The sequence below is a fragment of the Nelumbo nucifera genome, chromosome 5 (assembly GCF_055504915.1).
Source record: "Nelumbo nucifera cultivar China Antique chromosome 5, China Antique-T2T, whole genome shotgun sequence".
Classification (NCBI taxonomy): domain Eukaryota; kingdom Viridiplantae; phylum Streptophyta; class Magnoliopsida; order Proteales; family Nelumbonaceae; genus Nelumbo; species Nelumbo nucifera.
The window spans coordinates 18,092,564-18,112,973 of record NC_142653.1 but is presented as its reverse complement, the minus strand read 5'-3'; the positions used below and the strand labels follow the sequence as shown (position 1 = coordinate 18,112,973).

Genomic DNA, 20,410 nt, shown 5'->3' with positions numbered 1-20,410 from the left:
CCAATCCTTAGTAGCCCTTTTGCTTCAATCTAATATGATTAAAAAGCTCTAAAAATAATGCATGCATGTCTCCACCCTTTTTAACGGTACCCAACGGTTGGTGTGTCGAAAGACTGTGGATCACTTGCCAACAATACACGTTCTAACACTCTAACAACAATAATCCCACACCACACATCTCGTATATAGCGAGTCCCAATTTTATGGTGGGTCCTAATTTCATAGAGAGTGGGAACATATTTCGTTGGGAGAAGATCTCAAGATGTCAACTCGCGCCGAAATCCTGTTGAGTCTCATAGACGCCGAACTCAGCATGCGGCTCCATTCAAAGTAAGATGTCCCCTGAGGCGCAAAACGAGCTTTCGGATGAAACCTGAGAAATATATAAATAAGAGCCATACTTTAGAGAGTTAAAAGTTGATAATGACCGAGAATACGTGGAAACCAAGTAGGGTATACCTATATTGGTGATGCTCTCCGGATCCTTTCTTCTCACTTACCTCCATTTCTCTCTGAGCTTCGCCATCCTGTTACGATTTTCTCCCATCCATAGAACAATGGGATCTGCTGCTGTTCTCTTTTGTCTTCCCACTATTTTCCGTATAGTTCGGTAAATTTCTCCAAACTTCATATGAGTTTCGCAACCCTGACAAACTTATTTCTGTCGCGATTACTCCAAATTCAGATCGTTGCGATCTTTACTGCGTACCTTAACATTTCATTTGGCTTTTCAAATTTCAGATAGTTTTCTTTTCGATGATTGTCGTGAAAATATTTGGTTTCAGCCAGTTTCCATGTTGCGACCATAGGCGTTGCTGAGATTTCATTTCATATGAAATTTTAAGAACAGTGGAATATGTTTTACAATAAACTCATCAGCCTTTTTTTTTGCTTCCATGTGGTTATTTTAATTCGATTTTGGGATCCTTTACAGATCAAGGAATACTTTGTGGACGGGTTGCAAGTCCCAGGTGATCTCTCTCTCTCTCTCGCTTGCTCGCTCGCTCGCTCGCTCTCGTTTTTCTTCTTTGGTTCTTTATGCAGTGGCCAATTTCCATTCAATGGTTTCGCTGCTTCCACAACTTTAACTTGTGATGTGGCTTTACCTCACTGGGTCTTGCATACTTTTTGTTCCAATTGTTTTTCATTATTTGGTGTAGTCAGCTCTTTGTATGCAATTGTGCCGTATTTAGTTTGTCATTATTCTTTTTTCGCTTGTTTTTATGCCTAACCACACCCCCTCCCCATATTCTTTTACATGTTGCTCAAAACTAACATGTCCTTAAGTGAATCATGCATGTCTATACCTTGTGACTTGTGCTTCTCATGGACATGGCAGTGTCAGCAGTCAATACGCAAGGAACTGATAGTCTGGTAGTCTTTGTTTTAATGGATGATTAATTCATTGTTTCTGCCGGAAAACCAAAAGTTGCTTAGCTAATCTAGCAACGTGCACAGACAATATGGACAAAACCGTATATATCTTCCAATTAAGCTAGTTGAATGTTGATTGATTTACTGAAGATGTTTAATTTCAGATGGCCGAGGTAGCATTAGCCAATGTATTCAACAATTCCACTTTATATTTCATGATTAAATTTTGAAATATTGGAAATGCTACGTTATTAACACTATTACCAAAAAAATCGTTATTGTCTATGGTTAGAGGATCCTGAACTTTTTTTCTCCTTTTTTTTTATGTGGCTTTTGGATTCACCTGCGTTAGCTGTATTTAAGTGAATACTTCTGGAGCTTGTGGTGGCTAATGGTCCTGAAAGGAGTTGTTGCTTGTAGTATATTTTGAACAAGTATTGGTGTAGGATATAGTTGTTTGTTGTATTGAATCTTGAAGAGGTTCCAGTAATGGCCCTTTTGATTCCTTCTATTCTTTAGGAGTAATTTATCACTGCCTATTTTTCTTTATTTCAAATTCTGCTTGTTAGCTTGATAAATTGGGGTACGCATTGCAGTTACAAAATGGGTTGTTACTTGCATAATTAAATCCATCTTGTCATCTACTCACCTTACATGTGATGGTCATATGGAGTTTAAGTTAAATCCTAGTAGCCACTAGGACATAAATTAATAGCGAAAAATCTAGAAATATCATTTAGATGGAATAATTTTTTTTTGCAGGAGCTTGGTGAATGATTTTTAGAAAAAAAATAATGTATAATGGTAATTCATTTTATTAGAAATGCTAATTGATTACCATTTCATAGATGAAACATTAAATGCTTCTAGGACCAAGTGGATAGTGGTTTTGGGAAAAGGTTTTACCTTTTGTTGAAAATTTTGGAATTGGTATATCCAAAGGTTTAGATAAAATAGTAATGTTTATACAATTTTTGATAAGAGGCAGAAATAGGACATAGATACATGCAAGAAGAGAAAGGCTAGAAAGTACAAGAGAAAGGAGGGGAGTAAACCAAGTTTTATTTTAATACAGAGAATTTTTCCTTCTATTTCAATGAAAATTCTCATTGAAGTTCCAAAAAAGTTTTTCATTTTGGAGGAGGTTGTAAACCATCTGAAAACTGAAATTTAAAACTTTGGTTTTGGGAGAATGTGCATGCTCAAGTCTTTGTTACTTCACCTCATCGATAATGGTTCTATGACGAATCATTTAAGAACCAAATAACATAAAAAGTTAGTGGCTGGTTTAATCATCAATCTTTCACCTAAAGGTCCATATATGTCATTATGAAATATGAAAAAAGACAACAGTTGCCCCAACAAAGTGGGGACAATTACAAGAAAGAGAAAAGAAATTGTTTTCTACCTTACACCATTATTGCATGCATTCATATCTTTCTCCATCCCTTCGAAATGATACGTTAACAAAATAAGTTTACTAAAAAATCAGTGTGATCCAGTCTTTATAAATATATCTACAAGTAAGTTTGTAGCTATAAGAGGAAAAGTAACAATGCAAGCAGAAAATGATCTCAGATAAGCCACCTCTATATGTTTTTAGTAAATTTATGAAACACCAGAATGGGTGTAAAACAAATGGTGCTCATGTGTTATCACTTATCAGTATAATGTAGCATAGGAGAAGAAAATAAGACTCCAAGATCTCTAAAATGTCTGCTGTTTCTTGCACTCCAGTCCCTGGAAATAATTAACCTAGAAAACACACCAACCGGTAGTACCAAGATGGATATTGGGGCAATCTGCCCAATCAGTATAAGAATTGGTTATAAGCTGGAGTGGTGTGGTAGGTCATGCTATGATTACCATTAGGCGGCTTAGTAAGTCATCCTGAGGCTTAGGTGCTTTGTTTAGTTTGTTATGGATGCCTAGGCTTGCTGGTAAAGTCTTTGTTGGTTATATTGGAGACCTTGGATCAAATCCTGCCTTCATTAGGGTTGGAGTGTATAGGGGATTACCTACCCCCTGTTTACAGCCCATTTCCTAACACACACACAGAAAGAAAAAAATGCAATGCTTGGTTGGGTAATTTCTGGCCTTGTCAAAGGCCTTAGTGTCTTTGGGGTAGTGGCATAGCTTGGTTTGGATTTTGTTGAGCATATGTAAAATTTTAAAGGGGTCCTGTGCAAGGCCTAGGCCCTGTGTTGTTGAAATTCTTCAAATCAAGTATCTGATTTTACACACTTTACCTTTGGTATTGCTGATAATGTCTGCCTGGGTTGGCTACTTGGCTTAGTTATGTTTATGTACTAGAGAGTGACCCCCATACTAAGTACGGGGCCAATATTATGCCTTTATTTTGATTTGTGTATTCTAATAAACTTTGTTTGATACCCAATTTTTATTTTGTAGGTTTAGGTTACTATTTTATTTGATTTTTTATGTATAGATTTGTTATTTAATTTAAGAGATTAAATTAAGTTTTATTTCTAAATAATACCCTACTTTATGGGTCCTATATCATTTGATTGGGTTTTGGTTTGTTCCTATACTTTTTAGTGGAGGTAATTACCACTAACTTTTTTGAGGGGAAGTAACTGCCATTTGAGTGGTAGAAACATGTTTGAGGAAGGAATAACCACTTTTGAGATGCTCTTTCCTAAGAAAATAAGATGACACTTTTTGAGAGAGAAGCTCTCTAGTCCGAGGGTTATAATGAAGCAGAAAAGGAATGAATAAGAGAGTTCTCTATTATCTTGTTTGATCAGGTTATTTGACAAAAAAGGTCATGGAGTTTGAGTCCCTTGAAAAATGCAACTCAATTATATGGGGCATCTGAACTTGATTTTTTTTGGTTAAAAACTTGTATGGCCTATACCTTTTTAAAATCCATGTTTCAACTTAATAAAGTAGATTTCTTGACAATATTTCATTAAATAGAGCCAAGAAGTTTCTCTTGCAAATAGTAGGTGAACTATTTCATTTTCATAATCTCTACCATGAGCTAGGTACAAGAGAATGAGAAAACAATGTATACTAGCTTACAGAAACAGGTGTTAGAAAAAAACGTAGAGATTTAAGTTGTATTTTATGCATCAAGAGTAATGGTGGGTTTTGATTAAAAATAAAATAAATGAAAGGTGGAGGAACTGTTTTGAAATGCTATTAATAGGGAACATTATGGGAGATTTAACTTAGGATAATGGCTCTATTGTGACAAAAAATCATGGATAATAAGATGTTTGAAACTTTAAGAATTAAGACAAGTGCTTGAGTAAATTGTATGGTATGAAAAAAATGTAACAAAGAACAATTTGGTCTCTAAGCCAGAGAGATCAACATGGATGGTATTGTACTTGGGCAAGTAATAGATAAGTTTGATAAAGAACAATAGATCTTTACATGGTATTTGTTGATACAGACAATGTGGATCTTTAAAATCTCATCTTTTACCTATTAGTGACCAAGGTCCAAGAACCTTAAAGACAAACTCATAATGGAATTCCATTAAACCCTTGCAAACACATGTTCCATAGGGTGAAGGGTGGCTATAGACTCCCACCTGAATTGCATAACATTGTATTTGCCACTAACCACCCTTCTCCTAGGAGTCCGTCTTCCCTATGAATTAAAATTGCTACTTCTCCAACAATGCTTTCTTCATCACTTTGACTCTTCCAAATTTAATTACCTTATCCCCTTGGATCTAAACAATTGGTTCTACTTCACCTCATCTCATCTTTAAGCTAGCTTGGAAGGGTTTGTGCTCCATCCATGTTGCAACTTGAAAGAGTATATCTCCTTTGTTTGTTTAATCCTTCAAGCATTTTCAAATAATCTTAGTGTAGCCAGTAGACTCAATGCTTGATTTATTAAAGTTATGATGAAATAGATTATCTATGCTTGACTTAGTGGTCTTTATGCTCTATCCATGTCAAAAGAGTTAAAAGAGATCCAATGAAGGCAACATTTGAGATTAGTTTTGGAGAAGTGATTTTTTTTTTTTTAGTCTGACAACAAAAAAGAGTTGCAGTAAGCAGTAAAAGGCAATAAATACCAAACAAGAATGCAGTAAAAGGCAATGACAGAATACAATAAGGCTGGAAATCCAAAACCATGGGGATCTGGCTGCAGATATCACACATGCAATTACACAACAGAATGAAGAAGTACAGACAACTACATCACCAGAGTAACCTCAATAGATTATGAGACATCCTATCCCATCCCCCTAACAAGAGTATTAATGAGGAGCTTTCTGATGTAATGATCCATTTTAGTGGGATCCATACAACGCCTGATATAAGTATTCCTCTATGGATTACTAACAGTAATCCGTATTGTGTGTGTGTGTGGGCCAAACACATCCATCCGTATTGCAGGTTGAACTTGTGTTGAGGTAACCATTAATAATAAAATTGGCTGGGTTGGATCAAGGGCACCCATTGGGTTGAATACACGAGTTTATATGTTTCAGGTTTTCAAAATCTGCACTGTGAGTTTTGGTTGTCTTACCATCATGCTGTTTGAAAATTGCACTGCAACTTGAGAAAGAGAGAATGTATTGTCAGTTTGGAAGTGTCATTAGCCATGTGCTTTTGACAGTGGTAGTGGGGTCCATCAACTGTTAAAACCAACCAACCACTTCATCACATTCCTTGGGCTTTACTTTATCATTCCTTTTCCTTTTTTGTTTTTTTTCTTGTTCTTGATACATATGGAGTGTGAAGATGTATTGTAACATGAGATCTTACTTCCTAAAACTACAGTACTGTTCTAATTCTCTTTCTCCTTGGGCCCAGTCATGGATGGTCAGGATCTATTATCTAAGATTTGTACAAAAATTCTGTAGTCCCATTATTAGCTTGAATTTTTTCTGGTTCCCTGCTCTTGATAAGAGAATTACTTTGTGCTTTTGTTAAGTGATATCAAATACTATTTGATTAATTATATAGATCTAGCCAAGTGTATGAATGGTGCAAGTCCACATGAAGAGGCAAGTGGGAATGGACGGCCAATATACAAATTACAAACACTTGTGGACCCATAATACATGGTCTTATCCCTCTAATAACGGTTGAGCTTTGGGGTGATCATTGGCTGGGTTGGGCTTAGCATCTATGATAAGAGAGCTATAGGCTGAGCTTGGAGCAGGCTTGGCTTGAACCCCAGGGCTGGACTTTGGGCCTACATTTCTAAATATAAAACAGTATATATATATATATAATATAACATATAATATATGTATAGAATTTGTGTTATATTTCATATAATATAAAACATTTTGTATAATTTATATTATGTGTCCGGAAAATTTCCGGGCCTGGCCTGGCTGGGCTAGAAATGATAACCTCTAGTGGCTAGGTAGGGAAAATAGGAGAGGGTTAGGTTGGGTGAGACCATATATGTATCTTCCTAGATGGGTGACTAATGGGGTGTGGGTGGTTAGTGAATGGGTTGCTCTTCAACCCATATCCAAGTATCCAACCCAGTCCAACCCACCCAATAGCCACCCCTAGTGCATGTATATGTAGGTGAGGAAAACCTAATATATTTGATGGTTACTCCTTGTGTGTGTGTGCATGTGCATGTGCATGTGCATGTGTATGTGTATGTGTGTATACATGGTTATGGAAAACTACTCTATTTGCATTCTTTTCCTTTTGATTGGTATCCAATTACTTTTTTTTTTTGCTGACATAAACTTACAGACTACTTTATTTTTATTGATGTAGTCATGATTTGATTCTTGGCTCTTTAGGTCTCCAAATTACACATAGCATAAATAAACAAACCCTAGATAAATAGTATGTTATGTCCACATCTTACATGGATTAGTTTCTGAATTCTGCATTTGGTTATGTCCCACTGACTCACTTGTAAAAGAATTACAAAATGTTTGCTTTGTTCTTGCACATGTACATTTTGTATTTAAGGACTGTAAATAAGTAAAATGGTTTAAACTTTAAGAGATTTCGAACTCCATAAGGTGCTTGTGGTGTCACTTTTGGATGCCCTTAAGGACATTTCTTTTTGCCTCTAATGGTCAAGGTGGTTGTGGGTAGATTCTTAATTATAATGCCACCTATTCTTGTTCCTTCAAGTCCTTGGTATCATTAGGAATACTCTTTTTGAGGTTTGCTATGAGGTTCTATTGGAAGAATGTTGTACCCCATAAGATTATAGCTTTCTGTTGGGAGGTTTCTTACAAGAAGGGCAACACTGAAGATATGCTTAGAGAGAGGAAAGACCGAAGATTTCACGGCATGTGTGTATTCTGTGCTTGTAAATGGAGAATTGGCTGCTAATGACCTAATCATATTATGGTTGCTCATTGGATCTTGACTATGAAGCTTTGGAGTATGTTGTTAGAGTGGCAGGTCATGTCAAGATCTTGGTTCTTGTAGTTGTGGTTGTGCAGGATTTATCTCCATAATTGACTATTATAAAACTTTGAAGGTTGCTTTTTTGGAACCTAGGATCCATTAAGTTCAATGTTTCTTGGATGGGCGATAAAGACATTCTGGTCAGATCTTATTATGATTGACTAAATTATTTATTTATTTAATAAAATAATCATCAGAGTAGTGAAAGAACACCATGGTTCCTTTAAGAAAAAGGTGATATACAAAGTTTCAGTAATTATCATGGGGTTAAACTTATTAGACATATTATGAAATTGGGGATTGAGTTGTGACAGCATGAAGCAAATATATTAAAAAACTAGTTTGATTATATGCTACAGAGATCAACCATGTAAGTTATCATTTTGTTGAGGCAATTGATAGGAAAATTTTGGGAGAAAAGAGAGATCTCCATATGGTATTCACTGATCTGGAGAATGAATATGATAGAGTATGTAGAAAGATAAGATGGTTGGCTTTGAAAATTAAAGGAGTTCCCCCATAAAAGAGTATCTTATTTCTTGTATATACTTCATTCTTTAGGAGCAGATTTGCTGATGACATGGTATTACTGATAGATGCTCTAGAAACATGAGATTTTAAGACAGTGGGCTGAAACAGAATTAATGCAATGTAAATTTAATAATAATAGAAGTTAGAAACAGGGTTTGGGTCTGAGAATGCATCCTTTTTGTGCAAAATAAAGTTAAATCTTGAGATGGCAGGCATGTGAACACAAGTTTGAGTCCGAGAGTAGCAATTTTGTGCAAAAAAGGAAAACCAAAGGTCAGGTCTGTATCCTGCCCACCCCTGCCAAGACCCTAGATATCTGGGGTCAACTTGGGTAATAACGTCTTTAGAAGTTAGAGTGAGGGTATAATTAGAGTTGGAGGCCAAACCTCTAAGTCACCTGTTTCTTACCTTGGCTAGGATTTTGCTTGTATAATCAGTGTGGAATGGGTAAAATGGAGGGGTATAGTATGGCTTTTATTTGAGGGCCCATAATTTAACAATGAATACAATATTGAACAGAGTAGAATGGTGGAGCAGGCTGGGAATAGAACTGGAAAAGGGAAGGTTCATGGGTTAGAGTTTCAATCGCTGTCAAACTGGAGGTCAAATTGTGATAACATAACATATACATATATACTGCAGGTCACATAAATACTATATATAATATATTTTACAAATGATATCACACTTGAATGTGGTGGATAGGTGGCTAGTTTCTTAATTTTTAAAGCAATACATGCATTAAAGAGGCGTAAATAAACACAAATGAAGAAATTGATTAGTGGTAACAAAACAATACACATAAATAAAACGTCATGGGTTCAAATCTTGCCATTAGCATTTTGAAATTTCCATTCATTTAGTTACCCGGGAAGTTTTACGAAACCAGGATCGGTTCACTGATTCTCCAGTTAAACAACCTGGTCAGATGGCTTTGACCAGTTTTTAGGGTATCACTGAACTGGTCCGGGCCCGGTCACGGTTTAACCAGTTCAATTGGCTTGTCTAGTCCATTTTTCTAGACATTGATTGGGACAATGTTTAATTGACTTGAGCTTGGTTAAGTATTCTTTTTGAAAGCTGAAATGCTGTAGCCGAAGTAGCAGAAGAGAGAAGAAGAGCAAGAGATGCTGAGAATGTCGAACTAAACTACCCAGTTGACAGTACTGTTATTTATAGTACATTACAGTACAATGTTATAGAAAATGTCTGGAATGCCTCTGATTAGTGATGGGACACCCAGACTACTTAAAACAACAAATAAACTTAGGCCCATTAACACAGGCCCAGTACATAACAACTAAAACACAAATACAGATTAATAAGGACACTTAGCAGCTGAACCATCAATACATAAAACCCTTCAACCTAACACTCCCCCTCAAGCTAAGCATGGATGTCCATCATGTTTAGCTTGCCAAGAAGGTCCTTGAATTTTGCTGTAGCCGGCCCTTTGGTCAGTACATCTGCGATTTGCATCTCAGATGGAGTATAAGGAATGCAGAGTTCTCCCGAGACTATTCTCTCCTTAACAAAATGTCGATCAATCTCAATATGTTTTGTCCTGTCATGTTGCACAGGGTTATTTGCAATGTTGATGGCCACCTTGTTGTCACAATACAATCTGAGAGGGCCCTCAGCTTTAATGCCAAGCTCATTTAGTCATAAGCCATAGGAGTTTAGCAACCCCGTGAGCCATAGCTCGATATTCAGCTTCCGCACTTGATCTAGCAACAACATTCAGCTTCTTACTCCGCCATGTAACCAGGTTCCCTCCCACAAATGTACAATATCCTGAGGTTGATTTTCTATCCCCAACAGAACCAGCCCAATCTGCATCAGTATAAGCTTCAATATCAATTTTATTGTTTTTCTTGAATAGAATTCCCTTTCCTGGGCAAGTCTTCATGAACTGATTGACAGCATGCACAGCATAAGCAATATCTGGTCGAGTGAGAGATAAATATATCAGCTTCCCTACCAACTTTTGGTATCTCTCCCTGTCACAGTAGTCCTCCCCCACTGATTCCTGTAGGCCATGATTCTGTTCTATCGGAGTATTTGCTGGTCTACACCCTATAATGCCTGTCTCCTCAAGGAGGTCAAGAACATACTTCCGCTGACATATGTAGATCCCCTCTCTTGACCTGGCAACTTCAATCCCAAGAAAATATCTTAAATGGCCCAAGTCTTTGATCTCAAATTCAGAAGCTAAAAACTCCTTCAGTCTTTTGATCTCATCCAAGTCATTCCCGGTAATCACCATATCATCCACATAAACAATGAGTGCTGTAAGGTTGCTACCCTGTCTCCTTATGAATAGGGTATGGTCTGCACCACTCTGAGTGTACCCTACTTTCTTCATGGCCCCACAAAGCCTCTCAAACCATGCATGAGGAGACTGCTTCAAGCCATATAAAGCTTTCCTCAGTTTGCACACCTTTCCATCGAAGTCATAGCTTGGTGGAGGTTCCATAAACACTTCTTCATGAAGGTCACCATTTAGGAAGGCATTCTTCACATCCAGCTGATGAAGTTCCCATGAAAAATTTGCTGCCAATGACAATAGAGCCCGGATTGTGTTGAGCTTTGCTACTGGGGCAAAGGTTTCTTTGTAGTCATTCCCTTCTTTCTGAGTAAACCCCTTTGCCACAAGCTTGGCCTTGTACCTTTCAATGGACCTGTCCTCCCTATGCTTTACAGTAAACACCCATTTGCACCCAACAGTGCTCTTCCCCTCTGGTAGATCCACTAATTCCCAAGTTCTTGCTTTCATTTCTTCATTCATAGTTTCTTTCCACCTTGGATCAGACACAACCTTTGAGTACCTAGAAGGAACATGTACAAAGGAAAGAGCAGACACAAAAGAGTGATAGGCTGGAGATAAATGTGAGTAAGAAACAAAATCAGCAATGGGATGCAGAGTGGTACAAGAACGGATAGGATTATGGAGAGCAATAGGAAGATCCAAATCAGAAGTATGAGTGTTGGAATTACCTTGGATTGCAGAGACAGATTGATCCGGATCCAACTGGTTGCCGTCATGAGTTTGAGGGCTCTTTTTCCTTCTGTTGTAGGTGAGTCGTATCTCTTTCTATTGCCTACTAGAGCCTTCAGGGACATTTGCAGTATCAGGAGAAGTAACCGGCACAGTGGGAGCCTCAGCCTCACTAGGTTGACTCGGTATGCCACAACTAGGAGCAGATAGGGGAACAAAAAAGGAGGGAGAATGAGAATCCTCTTCCATCCTACTAGTCTCCCCCTGAAGAGGATTCTGAGAAGACTGAAAGTAGGGTTGAGACTCAAAGAAGACCACATCTCTGGTGACATACTTTCTCTTGGATACAGGATCATAACACTTGTAGCCCTTTTGTGTAGGAGAATACCCCAAAAATATTCCTTTTGTAGCCCGAGGATCCAGCTTGGCCTTCTTTGGATCCTTCACATGTATGAAACATATACAACCAAAGACCCATGGAGGAAGAGGGAAGTCTGGAAGAGTAGGACACAGATATGATGCAGTAAGAACAGTTTGAGACCAGTATTGCTTGGGAACCTTGTGCTGGAATAGTAGGGCTCGAGCTGTCTCCAATAGATGCCTATTCTTGCGCTCAGCAGCCCCATTCTGCTGAGGGGTATTAGCACAGGATGATTGATGTAACATGCCAGCATCTTCCATGAATGAGTTCAAGGATTTTTCAAAATACTCAGCAGCATTATCTGACCGGAATTGCTTAATCTTCTCATCAAATTGTGTCTCAATCATTTTGCAAAATGCTATAGTTATCCGTGGCACTTCATCTCGCCCTTTTAACAGGTAGATTCATGTGCATCGAGAATAGTGGTCAATAAAACTGATAAAGTAACGAAAGCCATCAATAGAAACAATAGGTGAAGGGCCCCAAACATCAGAATGAACCAAATCAAAAGGAGCTCGAATTTCATTACTGGAAATTGGATAAACATTTCTACATTGTTTTGACATTTGACATACTTCACAGACTAAACTCTGACTTGAAATTCCCTTAAACAATTATGGAAACAACATTTCTAATGAAGAGAAAGGCAAATGACCTAGCCTAGCATGCCACAGATGCAACCTAGCTATTGACTCCACACTCTCCGGACTACAAGCAACAGATGCTTGTAAGGCTGAACGGATGTCTGCATCAAAATAGTAGAGACCCCCATACTCATGACCGCTCCCAATCGTTCTCCTCGTCAATCTGGCCTGAAAGACACAATGAGTAGGAAAAAATGTTATACTACAGTTCAAATTTTTGGTAAGTTTTGAAACAGACAAAAGATTTGAGGTGAGACTGGGAACATGTAGGACTGATTTAAGAGAGAGGTCCTTGCTTAGGTCAACCACCCCTTTTCCAGAGATGGTGGAGAAAGACCCGTCGGTAACTCTCATCTTATCCTGACCAGACAACAGTTGATATGAAGAGAATAAGGAGGACATATGTGTCATGTGGTCAGTTGCACCAGAATCAATAACCCAAGAAGTAGAGTCAATAGAACTAGTTGCACTAAAGGCAGAGACTGTACCTGATCTGGCAAGGGAGGAAGAAGCAAAAGAATTACTCCTTAGACGGGCTAAAGCCCAGCTAAGGACCTCTACCTCACTAGCAATGAAGCCCAAGGCACCGGCTCCAGAGGAATCTGCAACCTGCCCCATAGGAGAAGAAGACACTGTTGGTATATTCTGTGAGTTGTCACCATTGTTTCTGGTGACAAGATTCCCACTTGCCGCATGACCCTTCTGTTGTTTCTTGTCCTTTCTCAATGCAGCTGGCTTCAGGTGAGGATACAGGACCCAACACTTTTCTTTTACATGTTTCTCACCACCACAATGAGTACACTTGAGGTGCTTCTTGTCTGGATGTCTGTTTCCCTTAGTAGAAACTAGGGCTGAATGTTCTCCAAATTGTTCAGTTGGTTGAGTCTTAGAGTCAACTTGCATCTCCTTTCTCTTGACTTCTTCATTCCTCACCAGATAATGAACATGGTGTCACTTGGGCAATTCATCTCTCCCCAGAATTTGAGACCTTATACCCTCATACACTGGGTTCAGACCAGCCAAGAACTTGAAGGCTCTGCTCTCTTCAATCTGCTTATCATGTCTCTCCTTGTCCCTGGCATTTTCCCAATCCAATATCAAGTGATGGTCAAGTTCTTCCCAAAGACCTTCAAGAGTTGCAAAGTATGTTGCAACTGTCATATCACCTTGCCTTAAGGCAGCAATGTCTTGATTCAATCTGTAGATTCTAGCATTGTTTTTCTTCTGTCCATAGGTCTTAGACACCTTTTCCCAAATCTTGGTTGCTGTAGGAAAGTGATGAACAGTCCTGGCAACCCGAGGAGTCGTAGAGGCAAGCAACCAGGACATAACTGTGGCATTCTCCTTGCGCCACACAGCATACTCTGCACTGCCAACGTCAGGTTCCTTCTTGCTCCCATCTAGGTAGCCTGTGAGATCATGGGAAGTAATAAAAAGCATTGCGGAGACGGACCACTCCCTGAAGTTATATTCATCCAGCAGCACACTTATAATCTGCAAGCTGTGCAGATTAGGGTTTTCCAGATTTGAAGACCTTGCAGCAGGTCTGTTATCCCTAGAAGAAACCTCTCCGGATATTGAAGACATCTTGATTGCAGCCTCTGTGTTGATGACACTGATTAAGACTAGCCGAAGCAGTTCTGAAGCAGTTTTGAAGCAGGTTCTGACTAGCCGAAGTGATCACAGCAGGTTCTGAAGTAGGTTCTGACTAGCCGAAGTGATCACAGCAGGTTCTGACAGCTTGCAACACAGTTTCAGACTTGCCAAGACTGTCACAGTTCTGAAGCAGTTCAGTTACAACAGCAAATGAGGTGTTCTGGGCTGGTAACCGACCTGAAACTGAGGGTTTTCCACTACTGTGCTATGCAAACTCCACTTGAGCTTCGAGTACTACGACTGTAAAGAAGTTCCCCTCCTTACGGCCAATACTGGGACTGCTGAAATCAGTCCTCAACTAGGTGTGTCCTATACAGACCTCTCTTAGCAGCTGAATAGCTGCTAACTACTAGAAACAGTCTAGTAGGACATCAGCTTCTGGGTCTTACTTCCCTTGCGCCCTACTACCAAGGGAAACCCTAGGTTCGAACCTTGTGTTGTTCTCCTGCAACCCTAGGGTTTCACAACAGCAACCCAGATAAAAAAAAGAAGAAAGACAGCAAGAGAGAGGAGATGGCGTCGGCTGTAACCAGGAAGATGCTCAATGCTCTGATACCATGAAAGCTGAAATGCTGTAGCCGAAGTAGCAGAAGAGAGAAGAAGAGCAAGAGATGTTGAGAATGTTGAACTAAACTACCCAGTCGACAGTACTGTTATTTATAGTACATTACAATACAATGTTACAGGAAATGTCTGGAATGCCCCTGATTAGTGATGAGACACCCAGACTACTTAAAACAACAAATAAACTTAGGCCCATTAACACAGGCCCAGTACATAACAACTAAAACACAAATACAGATTAATAAGGACACTTAGCAGCTGAACCATCAATACATAAAACCCTTCAACCTAACACTTTTTATTTTAAAGTATTCTAACGTAGGGTCTGCATATGCATTACTCGTCTCTCTTTGTTCTTTGATTCTGGTTCTTTGGCAAGATTAAATGTGGACCATAATGGCCAACTTTGACTCATACTTACCAAATATTGTGTTATTTTGTGAAATGCCATTTTTTTTTTACTTATGATGATTGATGTGCAAATGTATGGTCCTGAATGACCATTGTGGGAAAATCTATTTTTATAGATAACTTAAATGTATTATTATCCCCTTGCACAGGGCACTGGGAATAGGAAGGAATACATAATGCGGTTGTTTAGGCCCATGACATGCATGATGTATACAAAAATCGAAGTGGTTATGTAATCTAATACATGCATGTTGCCGATCCCATATAGTTGGTGTAATCTGAAGAGCTATACTCGAAGTAGCAAGGAAGAGAAGAGAACCACATAACTGAAGAGAATGTCGAACTGTACTAGCCAGTCGACCAGTCCTTTATTTATAGATGAATATAGTACAAGGTACAAGAAATTACTGGGATGCCCCTGATTAGTGATGGGACACCCAGATGACTTAAATCATTAAACAGGATTAGGCTCATTAACACAACCCCAGTTACAAGATAAGTTAAACATAAGAATGGGCTAATAAGAACTCTTATCAGTCGAACATCACTCTAACATTCTAACACCCCCTCAAGCTAAGCATGGATATCAATCATGTTTAGCTTGCCAAGTATGTCCCTGAACTTCGTTGATGCCAGCCCTTTAGTTAATACATTTGCAATCTGCATCTCTGGTGGAGTATAAGGCACACAGAGTTCTCCTGAAATAATTCTCTCTCTGACAAAGTGTCGATCAATTTCAATATGTTTTGTCCTGTCATGCTGCACAGGATTGTTGGCAATGTTGATAGCAGCTTTATTATCACAATACAACTTGAGAGGACCCTCAGTCTTGATACCAAGCTCATTAAGGAGAGTCCTGAGCCATAAGAGTTCAGCAACCCTGTGTGCCATAGCCCGGTATTCTGCTTCTGCACTTGATCTAGCCACAACATTCTGCTTCTTACTACGCCATGTGACTAGGTTTCCTCCCAAGAATGTACAGTAACCTGATGTTGATTTTCTGTCTCCAACAGACCCAGCCCAATTAGCATCAGTGTAGGCTTCAATTTCAAGTCTGCTGTTTTTTCTGAATAGAATTTCTTTCCCTGGGCAAGTCTTCAAGTATCTGAGGATTCTTTCCACTGCTCTCATATGAGGGGTCTTTGGTGAGTGCATGAATTGACTGACAACATGCACTGCATAGGCAATGTCTGGCCGAGTAAGAGATAAGTATATCAGTTTTCCTACCAACTTTTGGTACCTTTCCTTATCACAGTATTCCTCACCCATTGATTCTTGTAATCCATGGCTTGGTTTTATTGGAGTGTCTGCTGGCCTGCACCCCATCATGCCTGTTTCCTCTAGGAGATCTAGCACATACTTTCTTTGACATATGTAGATTCCTTCTCTTGATCTAGCAACTTCAATTCCAAGAAAGTATCTCAGATTTCCCAGGTCTTTAATCTCAAATTCTGAAGCTAAGAACTCCTTCAGCCTCTTCATCTCTTTCACATCATTTCCAATAATCACCATATCATCCACATATACAATGAGTGCTGTAAGTTTGTCATCCTGTCTCCTTGTAAACAATGTATGATCTGCACTGCTCTGAGTGTACCCTACTTTCTTCATGGCCAAACAAAGTCTCTCAAACCATGCCCGGGGAGATTGCTTCAAACCATATAATGCTTTCCTTAGTTTACATACCTTTTTTCCAACATCATATCTAGGTGGGGGTTCCATGAATACCTCTTCATGAAGATCACCATTTAGGAAGGCATTCTTCACATCCAGCTGATGAAGTTCCCAAGAGAATTTTGCTGCTAGTGACAGTAGAACCCTGATTGTGTTGAGCTTTGCTACTGGGGCAAAGGTTTCCTTGTAGTCAATTCCTTCCTTTTGTGTAAATCCCTTTGCCACAAGTCTGGCCTTGTATCTCTCAATTGACCCATCTTCCCTGTGCTTTACTGTGAATACCCACTTGCATCCAACAGTGCCTTTCCCTTCTAGCAGGTCCACCAATTCCCATGTCCTTGCTTTCATTAGGGCTTTCATCTCCTCATTCATGGCTTCTTTCCACCTTGGATCAGATGCCGCCTCTGAATACTTGGAAGGGACACATACAGAGGAAAGAGCAGACACAAAGGAATGATAGGCAGAGGATAAGTGTGAGTAAGAAACATAATCGGCTATGGGATGCCGAGTGGTACAAGAACGAACAGGCTTACGAAGAGCAATAGGAAGATCCAAATCTGAATTGAGTGAATCAGAATTACCTTGGATTGCAGAGACAGATTGATCTGAGTTCAACTGGTTGCAATCATGAAGTTGAGGGGCCTTCTTCCTTCTACTGTATGTAAGTATCTCTTTCTCTTTTTTACTGGAACCTTCAGAAGCATCAACCGAATCTGGAGAAGCAACTGGCACAGTGGAAGTCTCACTAGGTTGACCCGGAATGTTACAGCTAGTAGTAGTGGAAGGTGATGAAATGGGAACAAAAAAGAAGGGAGAATGAGAATCCTCTTCCAACCCACTACTCTCCCCTGAAGAGGATTCTGAGAAGACTGGAAATAGGGTTGAGACTCAAAAAAGACTACATCCCTGGTGACATATTTTTTCTTGGAGACAAGATCATAACACTTATACCCCTTCTGCGTAGGAGAGTACCCCAAAAATATTCCCTTTGTAGCCTTAGGATTCAATTTGGTCTTCTTTGGATCTTTCACATGTATGAAGCATGTACAACCAAAAACCCGCGGGGGAAGAGGAAATTCTGGAAGAGTGGGACACAAAACAGAGAAAGGGGTCTTCATACCTAGGACCTTAGATGGCATCCGATTTATCAGGTATGATGCAGTGAGAACAGCTTGAGACCAATATTGCTTGGGCACATTGTGCTGGAAAAGAAGGGCTCGAGCTGTCTCCAATAGATGCCTGTTCTTGTGCTCAACGACCCCATTTTGCTGAGGGGTGTAAGCACATGATGATTGATGTAACATGCCTGCATCTTCCATGAATGAGTTCAGGGATCTTTCAAAGTATTCAGCTGCATTGTCTGAACGGAATTGCTTGATCTTTTTATCAAATTGTGTTTCAACCATCTTGCAAAACATCATAGTTATCCGGGGAACTTCTTCACGTCCTTTCAACAGATAAATCCAAGTGCACCGAGAATAATGGTCAATAAAACTGATAAAGTGACGGAAGCCATCAATGGAAACAATGGGTGAAGGACCTCAAACATCAGAATGAACCAAATCAAAAGGGACTTGAATTTCATTACTAGAAATTGGATACATTGATCTACATTGTTTTGACATTTGACACACATCACAAATTAAACTCTGACTCGGAATGCCCTTACATAATTCGGGAAACAACATTGCTAAGGAAGAAAAGGACAAATGACCTAGCCTAGCATGCCACAAGTGTAGCCTAGCTATTGACTCCACACTTTCCGGACTAGTAGTAGAAGCTTGCAAGGTTGAGCTGACATCTTCATCAAAATAGTAGAGGCCCCCATACTCATGACCACTCCCAATCGTTCTCCTCGTCAATCTGTCCTGGAAGACACAATGAGAAGGAAAGAAAGTTATACTACAGTTCAAGTTTTTCGTAAGCTTTGAAACAGACAACAGATTTGAGGTAAGACTAGGAACATGTAGGACTGATTTAAGAGAGAGATCCTTGCTTAGGTCAACCACCCCCTTTCTAGAGATGGTGGAGAGGGACCCATCAGCTACTCTCATCTTATCCTGGCCAGACAACAAATGATATGTGGAGAATAAGGAGGACATATGTGTCATATGGTCAGTGGCTCCGGAATCAATCACCCAAGAGGTAGAATTAATGGAACTAGATGCACTAAATGCAGGGGCTCTACCTGATTTGGCAAGAGAGGTGGAAGCGAAAGAATTGTTCTTCAGACGGGCTAATGCCCGACTGAGAACCTCTACCTCACTAGCTGTGAAGCCCAAAGTACTTGGTCTAGAGGAGTCAGCAGCCTGCCTTGCGGTGGAAGATGACACTGTCTGAATACTCTATGAGTTGTCACCACTGTTGTTGGTGGCAAGATTCCCACTTGCTGTGTGGCCCTTATGTTGCCTTTTGTCCTTTCTCAGAGCAGATGGCTTCAGATGAGGGTACAAGACCCAACATTTCTCCTTTGTGTTTCTCACCACCACAATGCGTACACTTGAGGGACTTCTTGTCTGAAAATCTATTCCCCTTAGTGGAGACTAAGGCTGAATGTTCTCCAGGTAGTTCTGTTGACTGTGTCTGGGAGTCAACTTGCATCTCCTTTCTCCTTACTTCTTCATTCCTCACCAGGTAGTAGACATGGTGAAGCTCAGGTAATTCATCTCTCCCTAGAATCTGTGACCTTATACTTTCATATACAGGGTCAAGACCCGCTAGAAACTTGAAGGCTCTGCCCTCCTCAATCTGCTTATCATGCCTCCCCTTATCATTAGCATTTTCCCAATCCAAAATCAAATGGTGGTCAAGCTCTTCCCAGAGGCCTTCCAGTGTTGCAAAGTAGGTTGCCACGGACATGTCTCCTTGCCTTAGGGCTGCAATGTCTTGGTTCAGCCTGTAGATTCTAGCATTGTTCTTTTTCTGGCCATACGTCTTAGATACTTTCTCCCAAATTTTAGTAGCTGTGCGGAAGTGATGAACAGTTCTGGCCACCCTAGGAGTCATAGAGGCCAGCAACCAAGACATGACTGTGGCATTTTCCTTGCGCCACACGGTGTATTCAGGACTGCCAATTTCTGGTTGTTTCTTGTCTCCATCCAAATAGCCTGTGAGCTCACAAGAGGTAATGAACAGCATTACTGAGACAGACCACTCTCTGAAGTTATACTCATCTAGCAGCACACTTGTAATCTGCAAGCTGTGCAGATTAGGGTTTTCCAGGTTTGAGGACCTTGTAACAGGTCTGTTATCTCTAGAAGAAACTTCACCGGATAGTGAGGACATCCTGACTTCAGTCCAAGAGTTGTTCACAATGCTGTAGGTGGTTCTGTTTAGGACTGGCCGAAGTGGTCACAGTGTTCACAGTGCTGGTAGAAGTGTTCACAGTTCGGGTACTGTGCAGTGCTGTTTAGGACTGGCCGAAGTAGCAAGTGCAGGGCTGTAACTGAACCAGTTCACAGTGCTAGTAACTGAAGTTACTTCAGTTAGGGCTTGTTCTGCAACCTGAAGTAACTATGCAGTGCAGTAACTGAAGTTCACAAAGTAGGACTGATAACCGACCTGAAGAAAATCTGTAACTGAAGTTACCACAGTTCTGCCCAAGTCTTGCTGGGGCACGAAGCTGCAACTGTAGAGAAGGCTAAGTCTTTACCACTTGTTCTGCGCAAGTCTTGCTGGAGCACGAAGCTGCAACTGTAGAGGAAGCTCTCCCCCTTTCGGCTAGTGCTAGGACTGCTGAAATCAGTCCTCA

General features: G+C 39.9%; 1 long non-coding RNA gene across 8 annotated transcripts in view; it reads left to right on the top strand.

Annotated features, from left to right (window-relative positions):
- The window catches only part of LOC148791265 (uncharacterized), a 51,591-nt gene continuing 31,181 nt past the window's right edge, over nucleotides 1–20,410 (top strand). For 2 of the 8 annotated variants that reach the window (XR_016076275.1, XR_016076276.1), the window contains exons 1-2: nucleotides 5–610; nucleotides 935–971. This is a non-coding gene — a long non-coding RNA (uncharacterized LOC148791265). Of the gene's footprint in view, nucleotides 611–934; nucleotides 972–20,410 lie in introns of all 8 variants that reach the window. The other 6 variants (XR_016076277.1, XR_016076281.1, XR_016076279.1 and 3 more) reach the window with 6 other exon arrangements.